The 12791-nt window shown below is 32.4% G+C and overlaps 1 pseudogene across 1 annotated transcript; it reads left to right on the forward strand.

Annotated features, from left to right (window-relative positions):
* The first annotated feature begins 9975 nt into the window (after positions 1-9975).
* Positions 9976-11393, forward strand: LOC110817240 (large ribosomal subunit protein P2B-like; annotated as a pseudogene). Its single transcript, XR_015817064.1, has 3 exons — positions 9976-10111; positions 10203-10292; positions 10900-11393. The product of XR_015817064.1 is annotated as a large ribosomal subunit protein P2B-like (transcript).
* Positions 11394-12791: the final 1398 nt, after the last annotated feature.

Below are 12791 nucleotides of genomic sequence, written 5' to 3' on the forward strand. Positions count from 1 at the left end.
CATTCACTTAATCAAACAATTCTTTGTTTACATTTAATTTCTATTTTCACAATTTAACTGTAAATCACACAGAAAAAGTAATATATGCGTCAAGGAAACACCACTGAATCATCATAGCAATTTTAATGTAATATCATGAATTTGAAATAGTAAAATCAATTAAACATGATCAACAGTTAATAATAACCAGTTACGGCTTCATTAGTAACCTGTGATTAATTATTGAGACTTTCTAAGTTCTACAAAATACGACATTATTTATAATTAGGCTTTAATTCCATAACAAAGAATAGGTTGAGAGATTCTTACTCGAATCAATATTCGAAACGCTAAGCTTTTAGTTGCTTCTATTGGCAGTCCCCAAGTTTCTTAAAATTTTCTTCAGAGATTAAAACACGCTCCAAATACCCAAAAATACCCCAAAAAATCCAAAATCGATGTTACAAACCCTTTCCAGCAAATTTCGAGATTTTAGCACGGGGGCGGCCCCGTGCTCAGGCGACAGCACCGCCGCCCGTGGCTGTGGTTTGCCTCAGGCTGGCCATTTTTGGACAGTTTCAGTCTCATCCATGCGAAAAACTACGTTAAGGGGCTTTAGTTGGCTGAAAAAAGTAAAAAAAAAAAAAAAAAGCTTACCAGCAGCGAAATTTTCTAGTACGGTGGCTTCGCCAACACACCTTTGCAGTTGGGCATTTTTCTTCAGTCAATGTTTGGGAAACAAAATAGTGAAGATAATGGTCAAAAAATATTATAAAAAGTGAATAAGCAAGGCTCTCATCGGAGGTAATTTTTTATTTTTCCTACGGCAGCGCCATCGGGCTTTACTTATGGTTTTTGGCTCATCCACCAGTTTTTTTATGCCGATTTGGCCATGAGGTGTTCAAAATAAAATTTTGAACGACTGTAATAATTTTTTACCTTTTTGGCAGTCAGAGGTGGCTCCGGCACAACGGTGCATGAATGTCAGTTCGCTTCTCGGCGATTGGTTCTTCTTCTCCGGCGGAGGGGGAGCTAGCGGTTAAGGTTAGGATTCGGTGTGAAATGAAGTATTTATATCTATCTCCTTTTAATATGGACCGTCCATCGCGTTTGATCTGGACCATTCGATCGCGTTTAAATAGAAAATGAATCTGGACCGTTCATCATGATTTGATATGTACTGTACGAACGCATTTAAAAGTCGCGACCGTCTGATCATGCCTGAAGAAGGAATGGATCCAGGCCGTCCACATGCGTGAGAATAAATCCGGACAGTCCGATCACGCCTGAAGAGGGAATGGATTCGGACCGTCCATATGTGCAAGAACAAATCCGGACCGTCTGATCGCAGACATGCGAATTGCCATCGTGGATTCCCGTGTGACACCACATCAGTATGCCTTGCCACGCGGCGTGCTCTGGTTCGTCGGGGCTGCTGACTGAGTGGTCCTACGTGGCTCATTTTTTTAAATTACGTTTTAACCCTCAATTTCTGATTTTTCTTTCAAAAATACCCCAGAACCCAAATTTTCAACTATTTTTCCCAAAATTATTTTCAATTTCATCCTCCACCTATTTTTATTAACTTTTAGATTAAATAAAAATTTATAAATTTAAAAATTATATTTTATACATTAATTTTAAATGCTTTAAAATTAATTCCAGCTATTACAGAGGAAATCTCTGAAGCCAAGACTCTAATGTTAAGGTTACTATTTTGTATCTTTGTTTAGTAATGTAAGTAAGAAAATTTTTAAGCTTATACATATATTTATGTTTTATATTTAAGGGATGTAATGCTTATGCGATTCTTTTATTATTAATAAATTTAAGTTATTTTACTTATCTTGAGTCTATATGATTTAAAGAAATATGCTTCAGTTATTACCCTATAAGACGGAGTGTGGTCTGGAACAAGTGGTATCAGAGCATAATTTTAGAATATCCCTTGAATACGTGACTTAATATTACATAAGACTTAGATAGTGTTGGAAAACATTGGGAAATGTCTCTAAATTTTAATTCCATGAATGTAGGAAATGGCAAGGATACAAAGAGAGCAGACACATCAGATTCCAGAGGACCGGATTAAGCAGAGTCTAGATAGGCTCATGCGTATAGTTGAAGGCTTGGCCATAGTGGAAACTCAACATGTAGTCTGTAGACAAAGTGCCACAAATTTTAATAATGCTAGTACCAATAACACGCAGCCGATGGAGGGAAATAATGGAAAACTCATTAAAAGATTTAAGAGAATGAACCCACCATCATTTGCTGGAGCAACCGACCCAATATTAGCCGAACAGTGGATCATAGAGTTAGAGAAGATATTTGATGTTCTCAGCGCTACTTAAGAGCTAAAGGTACAATTAATCACATTCATGTTCAAGGGAGCTGCAGAACGTTGGTGGCACCTGAAGAAGGGATCGTTGAGGAAACCGATCATTTGGGAAGTGTTTGAAGCGATATTTTACTGGAAGTATTTGTCTGACTTTGTTCGAGAACAAAAGCAAATGGAGTTCCTAGAATTAAAGCAAGGGAATATTAAGTTGGAAAAATATGTATAAAATTTTATAGAGCTAACTTAGTTCACGCCCAACCTAGTAGTAGATGGAAGTCTAAGAACCAAGAAATTTCAGACAGGCCTGCATAAATAGATATAGGATAAAATCTCCGTTCTAAAAATTAATGACTATCCAGAAGCACTAGGACGAGCTCAGATCGCAGAAGATGCTATAAGTCTAGTCCCACAACAGATCCAGCGGGTTCGACCATTCATATCAAACAATAAGAGAAAGGTCAATAAGCCACAACAACTTGATAAAATGCAAAAAACAGATCTCTTAGTCTAAACACAAGGGCCAAGATAGATATGTCCCCGTTTTAGAAAGTACCATGGTAGCAGACCCTGTTAAAAGTTGACAAATAAATTCTTCAGATGTGGTACTACTCAACATTTGATCAAAGAGTGTCCTATAAATAAAGAGCATATCAGACCAATAACTCAAGGAAGAGTATCTGCCATTACAGAGCGAGATGCTCAATCCTCTTAGGATGTAATCAATGGTATGCTCACTATCTCTAGTACTTTGGCTAAAGTTTTAATAGACTGAGGATCTACACACTCTTTTATATCACATGAGTTTGTTCAGCATTTGAACATTGAACAATCACCTTTAAAATATATATTAATAGTCTCTACCCCAGTCAATAAAGACTTGACCACTAGTATAATATGCCAACAAAGAGTTACCGGTAGATCTTATACTCCTATACATGCATGATTTTGATGTCATATTAGGAATGGATTGGTTAGTAGCATACCATGTTAATATACATTGTCATGGAAAGATGTTTACTTTTAATATTCCCAATGACAAGGCCTCTAATTTAAAAGGGATTAGGGAGCCCCAATATCCATGTCTCGTATCTTGCATTCAGGTTCAACGATTACTTGAGAAGGGATGTGCAGGGTATTAGGCTTATGTAGTGGGGAATAAAAGTAGAGAAATCAATCTACAACAGATACTAGTGATGACGGAACTTTCTTATTTTTTTTAGATGATCTTCCAAGTTTACCTGCAGACCGGGAGATTGAGTTCTTCATTGACTTAATTTCTTGTACGAATCCTATCTCTAAGGTTGCGCATCGAATGGCGAATGCTTAGAGGAACTCGAGAAATAATTGCAAGAATTATTAAATAAGGGTTTCATCAGATCAAGTGCATCATCATGGGGAGCTCCAACATTATTTGTGACGAAGAAGGATGATACCATGCATCTCTGTATCGCTATAGGAAATTAAACTAAGTTATCATAAAAAATAAGTATCTGTTGCCTCATATTGATAATTTATTCGACCAACTACAAGGAGCCCAAGTATTTTCAAAGATTCATCTACGTTCTTAATACCACCAATTAAAAATTAAGAAAGAGGATATTCCAAAGACTGCCTTCAGAACCAAGTATGGCCATTATGAATTCTTAATCATGCCTTTTGGTCTAACAAATGCTCCTGCAACATTTATAGATTTGATGAACAGAGTCTTCCAACCATTTTTTGATAAGTTTTTCATCGTCTTCATTGATGATATACTTATTTATTCACAGAGATAGGCTAGACATCATGGGATACTTAGAAACAGAAATGTATGCCAAGTTGAAGAAGTGTGAGTTTGAGTTAAATGAGGTTGCCATCTTTGGACATATAGTTTCAAAGGACAGGATATCAGTATATCAAGTTAAAGTAGAGGTAGTAATAAATTAGAAAAAGCCTACAGTGGTAACTGAAGTCCGAGGTTTCCTCGATCTACCTAGATACTACAGGAAGTTTATTAAAAAAATTTCAAAGAATTGTTACTCCACTAATTCATCTTATTGGAAAAGATACAAAGTTTGAGTAGAATCATAAGTGTAAACAAAGTTTTCAAGAACTAAAGAAATAGTTGACAATAGCTCCAGTATTGACAATTCCTAATGGTACTGGTGGATTCTCTATCTACAGTGATACTTAAAAATAAGATTTGGGATTTGTGCTAATGTAACACAAAAAAGTGATAACTCATAGTTTCACATAATTAAAGAATCATGAACAGAACTATCATACCCATGACTTAGAACTAGCTCCCATAATTTTTGTCTTAAAGATCTAGCATTATTATGTATATGGTGAAAGTTTCGAGATTCACACAAATTATAAGAGTTTGAAGTATTTGTTATCGTAGAAAGAACTTAATATGTGCCAAAAGAAATAGATAGAATTACTTAACGATTTTGATTGTAAGATCCTATACCATATGAGAAAAGACAATTTGGTTGCAGATGCACTTAGTAGGAAGAGTACTTGAACTATTGCCTATATAATGGCATCAGAGTGGAGATTTATAGAGGAGTTCCAGAAATTGAATCTGAATGTCTGATATAAAATATCATGAAGATACCTAGTCAATATAAAAGTAAGACCCATTTTGATACAGAAAATTATTGAAGCTTAGTAGTCTGATCCTACCTTGAAGTCGAATATGAAAGATGTCAATAAGGGACTTAGGTCAGAATTCAGACTATTGGAAGATCGTGTATTGAGGTTTGGAAATAGAGCATGTGTGTCAAATAATAATAGTCTGAAAAATGAGATATTAGGAGAAGCACACTGCTCTAGATTTGCTATGCACCCTAATAACACTAAGATGTATCAAAATTTGAGGATCAAATATTGATGGAGTGGGATAAAGAAGGTTATAGTAGAGTTTGTTTCTAAATGTCTAATATGCCAACAAGTGAAGGCTGAATGTCAGAGACCAGCATGACTACTTCAGCCCTTATCTGTAGAAGAGTGAAAATGGGAATATATTACCATAGATTTCGTGGTGGGTTTACCTAAAGCAAGATCCCAACAGGATGCTATATGGGTTATCATTGATAGATTAACCAAGTCTGCTCATTTTCTGACTATCAAAGTAAATGACTCACTTGACAAGTTGGTCGGGCTCTATATCAAGGAGATTGTGATATATCATGGAATTCTAATCACAATCGTCTCTGATCGAGATCCCCACTTTAATTTAAGATTTTGTACCAGTCTACAGAATATTATGTGGACCAAGCTATCCTTTAGTACAACTTTCCATCCTCAAACAGATGGTCAATCAAAATGGACAATTCAAACTCTATAAGATATGCTACGAGCATGTGTTATTGAGTTGCGAGGTAATTGGATGATCATTTACCTTTGATTGAGTTCGCTTATAACAATAGTTATCAGTTTAGCATTCAAATGGAAACCTATAAGGCTTTGTACGGAAGACCCTGGAGATCATCTATTTGTTAGGAACAAGTTAGAGAACGAATACTAGTTAGATCGGAGTTAATGGAAGAAACTATAAAAAAAAGTGAATTTGACCCAGAAACATCTTCTAATAGCTCAAAATAGGCAGAAAAGTTATACCGAAAATTAAAGAAGAGATTTAGAATTTGAAGTAGTATTTTTGAAATCTCATCAATTAAAGAGATTATGAGATTTGGGAAGAAAGAAAAACTTAGTCCTCAATTTATTTGACCTTTTGAGATATAGGATAGACTGGGAGTTGTTGCTTACCATTTAACATTGCCACCTGACTTAGCCAATATACTCAATGTCTTCCATGTGTCGATGTTGAAGAAATATCACCCAGATTCGTTGCAAGTACTTCGATATGAACCTCTCGCACTTCAGGATAACCTATCTTACATTGAGCTTCTTGTGCAAATAGTGGATCGTAAAGAAATAATATTACGATCCATGATAATCTCCTTAGTAAAGGTATTATGACAGCATCATTCGACCAAAGTAGCCAACTAGGAGCTAGAAGAGGAGATAAAGGCCAAATACCCACGTCTGTTTATGATTACAAGTAAGTCCAATTTAGAGAACTAAATTTCTTTTTAACAGGGGGAGGATGTGATAGCTTGAAAATACCTCCGAGTTAATTACTTATATTTGATATATTTAATTTAACTTTGCATGTGTTTGAAAATATATAATTAGGTTAAGAATATAGTGTAGAGTCAATGGAAAAATAATGGATAAGGATGAAAGAACTAGAACAAGCATGAAGAGGCATGAAAAAATGTGAAAATATTTTAAATGAAGTAGTATAATAAAAAGTGATAACTATTAGACAAAATGACATAATAGAAAATAACAACTTTTAAATGAAGTAACATGTGAAAAGTGGTAATCTTTTAAATGAAGTGACATGCGAAAAGGTCTCTTAGATAAAACAACATGTGAAAAGTGGTAACATTTTAAATAAAGTCGCATGTTAAAAGGCCTTTTAGATAAAACGACATGTGAAGAGTTGTAACATTTTAAGTGAAATGATATGATGAAAGTTGACAACTTTTAGATAAAATAGTAAGATGGAATGGTGATAACCTTTCCCTCATGGCTCTCCACTCCTATAACTAGAGGATAGGAGAAGAGATGAAGGGACATTCCGAATGAGAGAAAAATAGTAAGGAATATAGAGGTGAAGAAAGAAGAGGGAGTACGAAGTGTATGATATTTAAGAGTATTTTGAAGTTTTAGATAAAAACCTTAGGGAAGCTCTGCTAAATTTGTGAGAGCAGAGAAAGAGAAAGAGAAAAAGAATAAGTCTTACGATCAAACAAAAGCTATAAATCATTAAAAATGTAAGATTTTTCTTAAGTTTTGAAGTTCGATTTCTCTTTGATTTCTCAGATTAATTTTTGAGTATTGTCTTTGATATTTTTGAGTTAAGAAAGTGACTAAAATCATCTCGAAATTCTGTCGGATTTTTTAAAGGAAAAAGTCATTAAAAAAGGCAGAATTCTGCCAGAATTAAGACTACGACTGCTAAGGACCTAAGGTAAGTGAATTTTATGAATTCATAGCCTACATAGTTTTAAAATATTTTATGTATTTTCAGTATAAAAATGTGCACATGTTTAATTTATCTTTCGTATTTGTTAAGTGACTATTTGTTAAAATGTTTACTTCATTATAAATGTTATTTCGTTTTGTGTTTTTAAAATGTGATTTTGATATGCGTGCATCACTTATTATCGAAAGAAGTTATCTAAAAGCGCACCTGTATCATGCTATGCTTCAATATGGCCGTACATAACTGTTCCATATTCGAGTGTATTGGCGAAGTGATAACTGTGTACCCATACATAACCATTTCGTGTTCGGGTATTTGGGGAAACAGTCTAATATGCGTGCCCTAACTATTCCTAGTTTGGGGGTAGCAGTGTTTCAAGGTACTCATATATGTCGTTATGTGTTCGGATAAATTGAAAATCAATGATAAGTATTTGTGCCTACGCATAATATATGGTAACTGATTGATCCTCCATAATAGTGATAAAGTATACAACATGCATCTTTTTTATGATTTGTGCTTTCGTTTTCTGATTCGTATATATTTTTAAAATATTATATGATATATATTTTGTTATGTGTAAAGAAACTATATATTGCATGTACCATGTTGTGATTTTGTAATATTACTTATTATGATGTTTTATCTTACCCTTCCTATTACTCTCGAGATATATAAGATATTACTGCAGAATGAGCGGTGATACGGAGAAAATCTCTAAAGCCTAGACTCTGATATTAAGGTTATTGTTTCGTATTTTTGTTTAGTAATGTAAGTAAGGAAATTTAGAGTCTCATACATATGTTAATGTTTTATATTTAAGGGATGTAATACTTCTGCGACTCTTTTATTATTGATAAAGTTAAGTTATTTTACTTAATTCGAGTTTATATGATTTAAAGAAATATACTCCAGTCATTATCTTAAAAGATTGGGTATGGTCCGTGACAACATGCATTCCCCCATGTGCTGAGCCCTATGTAGGTAGTCGTCTTTGGACCCTAGGCTCCCCTCATTCGCACTCCAATTCCTTTTTGGGCTCCCATTCATCGCAAAAGGCGTTATTCATTTGTCCTTCTACCTCCCTCAAGCTGCACCACTTATGAAATATAACCAAATTCTTCATTGTCTATGTTACATCGTCACGTCTATATCTCTTTTACTCTCAACTCACTGTCGTTATAGACACTGTAAGTCACTCTCAAGCAAGGAGACGTTTTAAGCAATGACTGAGTGAGGGTGTTGACCTTAAAGTTTGCTTTAGACATAGTAGCCAACATTGTTAAGAATCAATATAGCTACTGGTAATGGCATACGACGGAGAAGGATAGAAAAAAAAGAAGGGGCTAAGTGATTGATTAATTAAAGTTATTTAATTAACTAAAATTAATATGCTAATATTATTTTAATAATGTTTACATTGAGGACCATGTTGCTTCAACATAGCACACAAGTCTATAAATTTTAAATTAATATGCATGTGACTTGATATTTAATTTGTTATATCAGTATGCATAAACAACATGATAAAAAATTAATGAAGAGTAAAAATGATTTCTCCATTCTAAAATTATAGAAAAAATTTTGAACGTAAAAAGTAATTAAGGGAAAATTTCTTAACATTATTGTATAGTACAAATAGAATTTTAATTTTTTAGCCACAATAATAACATTTTTAAATTCATTATTATCTTAATTAATATTATTTTTTTATATTATAGTTACCTACTTTCATTTTCTTAATGCTTGGACAAAATTTGAGTCTAATATTGTTCAATTTTTTATTGTTTAAATTATAATCATTTTTTAAAAAATAACACTGACATATTTTTTTAAAAAAATTAATGAATTTTCTTATTTAACTTGATCATATATAGAGTAGAAAATATTTTTATTTTTATTTTTTATATTTTTCCTTCTCGGCTACAAGGTATTTTTTTTTCCTTATATCTTTTTTATTTTAGTTTATTCTTCCTTTTTATGTTCTTATTTAAAAATCTCTAATTTTTAATTTATTTTTATGTTTATATGTTTTTACTTTTAGTTTTAACTTAGTTCTCAATTTTTAACAATAATAGAACAAATATTTTTAAATATTCTTATTTTTTAAATGAATATAAAAATACGAATATTTTTAAATGAATATAAAAATACAAAATATTTTTTTTCTATTTTGTTTCAAATATTAATTTTTTATATTTTATATTTTTAATTTTTTAAAAATTACAATTATAATTAAAAAATATTGACAAGGCAAAACTCAGACCTTGTATAAAAATATTGCATATTATACATTATATAATATATTAATATTTTCTAAATATAAATTTTTTTTATAGTAATCTTAAATTAAATAAATTTGTTTAGTATAAAAAAAATTTATCCTTTTTTTATTTTCTTGGTAGGATTTTATTTTTAATTCTTAGCATTAAATTTATAATACTAAAGTTAAAAACAATATCACTTACAAATTATATGAACTGTGAAACTAAACAATTGAGAGGTCCAGTTCGAATAAGGAAGTAAACTATAAATAAATAAATAAATATTTTTTAAAATAAATAAATAACATGGGGGTAAAATTGGAAAACAAAAATTTTAAAACCTAAACCCTTTTTAATATTCAAACCGCCGAAAACCCTAATTTAAAAACCTAAACCCTTTTATATATATATAAATTGCCGAAAACCTTAATTCATTTCTGCTGTAACCAAAAACCCTAGCCGCCAACCCTATCCAGAACTCTACAAGTATGCTTTTCTTTATCATTTCCTCCTAGATTTATGTGTATATCTTGTTTATTGCGAAGATTTGATGTTTTAGTTTGTTAACCCCAAGCAGAAATGAACGTAACCGCTGCCTATTTGCTTGCTGTATTGGGAGGCAACGTGTGCCCCACGGCTGAAGACACCAAAGCCATTAACGGATCGGGTAATCAGTCTTGTTTTTTATCCATTTTTTTTTTCACGGTGTTGCATATTTTAATTTTCAACAACCCATCAATTGCAACAAAATCTAAAGTTCTATTCGACCGTCAGGTTCTTTGTCATATGTCTTTGTCCTTAGTTTTTCATTTTGGCGCTGATTATAATTTAGCTTTTTTAATCCAGATGTATTACAAAATTCTCTTTTGTTGAAGTGCTACCTTCCTGCTATGGATATAATTAAGAGATTATAGTTTTGTTGTTTTAGTTCTCACTCTTGTAAGGATTTGGTGTAAATATCTTTAAATTAATTTGTAATTTATGTTACGAACTGTCTGGTATCTGGGTGTTGATCGTTTTTTTTTTTTTGGTTGGAAAGTGCATGTCATGTTGATTTTTAAGTTTCTCTATACTGAAGAATAAGAGAAACTTAAAAAATTGAGTGAAAATTCTGTAGACATGGAATGCCACTAAGTATTTTGTTGGATGAATTAGGAAGTTTTTGGATTCAGGATATTACATTTTTTATGTCTATAGACTATGTTGAGGGTTGATTTCTTCTCTGAGAGGGGAAGTGTTGCAATGAAATGCTAATTTATTTTTGTGTTTCGTAGTTGGGGCTAAAGCTGGAGATGAGAATTGAGCTTCTTCTCTCCGAGGTTCATGGTAAGGATATAGTAGAGCTAATTTCAGCCAGAAAAGAGAAGTTGGCTTCTATGCCATGTGGTGGGTGCTACAATTCCTGCAGCTCCTTCAGCTGGTGGTGCTGCAGCGGCACTTGCTGCTGAGGAAAAGAAAGAAGCGAAGCAAGAGGAGAAAGAGGAATATGATGATATAAGATTTTCTTGTTAAATAATCATTTATTCCGTTTGCAAATATTGAAAATCTTTTTGGTACTTACATTGGCTGTGTTTGATATTGTTTACAGGACATGGGTTTCAGTCTGTTTAACTAAGAAGTTGCATTGCTTATTGATCGCCTCTCAAATGCAGTTATTAGCACATGTTAATTTGAGTTTTACAAGTCCGTAGTTGGTCCTGAATTTTTATTTTCTTTTGAATTGTTGAAGTTTTGTTTAAATAATGAAGTGAGTTTAACATTGGACCTATATTTTGTTGTTGGATTTCCTCTGTTGCTTACTATAGGCTTGTTCTTAAATATCATATGGATGTTGATTTTGTAGTTGCCAAAGTAATGACTTTTTTTTATGGCCCCTAAGTTGTTGTGATCTTTTGAACCCCCATCCTCTTATGCTACTGGAGAGGGGAACATAACCAAGTCACCTTAAATTAAGGATGGTTAAATTAACATGAGCTGTTCCTGATTAATTAACCACAATCTGGAAAATGACAAAGTTCTAGATGGTGGTTTGGGTGTATCCTAGTATAAATGATAGAGTTCTGGAATTGGTAGTATGGGTATGATGAAGTTCTGGAATTGGTTGTATTTGTATATTTACTAGGGTTTCACATGATTGATACATGATCAAACACTAGAAAACAAATGACAGAATTGTGTTTGTAGCTGTGGGCTTCAATGATTGAGGTTTATCAGACAGTAGAGAAGAGGTTGAGATTTTATGAACTTATTTAATGGAACTTTCATTTACCTTTTTATTGCTTTTTCAGTAGGTTTAGAGAAGTTGGGTAGGATTACTGGGAATTCATATCTCCAGCCCTAGTTTACAGGGTAGATTATTGCAAATCACCAAGACCCCAGAAGAATTGGTTGAATTATTTCCCCTAGTCAACTTTCTTAATTTCTTTCCATCCTTATTGGGCATTTAATTTACTTAGAATTGGCGTTTGTTCTTGGGAAATAGATTTATTTATTTTCAGCATCTGATAATTTCAAGCATATAATTTAAAATATAAATTTTAATCCATGATTGATTTGTCCAAATATTAAGTGTAAAATCTTGCAAACAGATGTAGAGGGCCTTCCAATAATTACCTGCTTATTCAGGTGCCAAAAATTTTAGGTTTCATGATGTTTAGTGGTATGATTCAGATCTTTCTTCTTTTTGGTATTTCTCTCTTTGAGATCTTCAGTAGAAATTTTTGCTTCTTCTTCTTGAGAGTCATAAACAAGTTTCCTAATATAATGTATTACTGGGTTTGGCTGCATATTATGATAAAATGTTGCCAAAAAAACAAATCAAATTCTGTCTTCCTTGAAGCCCACTATTAATGTCCAAATTTAGTAGTAAAATTTTTTAAAGATGATTTTTAGAACTCGAAAAGTGCAAAGAAACCTTGAATGCCTCAACCAATTTTTCGGAATTTGAGTAAATTGCCTAAAGGCCAATATTGACTTATGGACAAAGTAAATATGACCTTAATCAAATGGTAATTATGTGACGTTAGATTTCATACATTCAAGTAAATAAGATTTGTGTTAGTCACTTAAATAATATATATATTTTTTTTATCTATTAATAAAATAAAATAAATTATCTTGATAGTGAACTATAATAAATTATCTCATGATGGATAAAAAATTTTAA

The sequence above is a fragment of the Carica papaya genome, chromosome 2 (genome assembly GCF_054855325.1).
Source record: "Carica papaya isolate Zhongbai chromosome 2, ASM5485532v1, whole genome shotgun sequence".
Taxonomy (NCBI): domain Eukaryota; kingdom Viridiplantae; phylum Streptophyta; class Magnoliopsida; order Brassicales; family Caricaceae; genus Carica; species Carica papaya.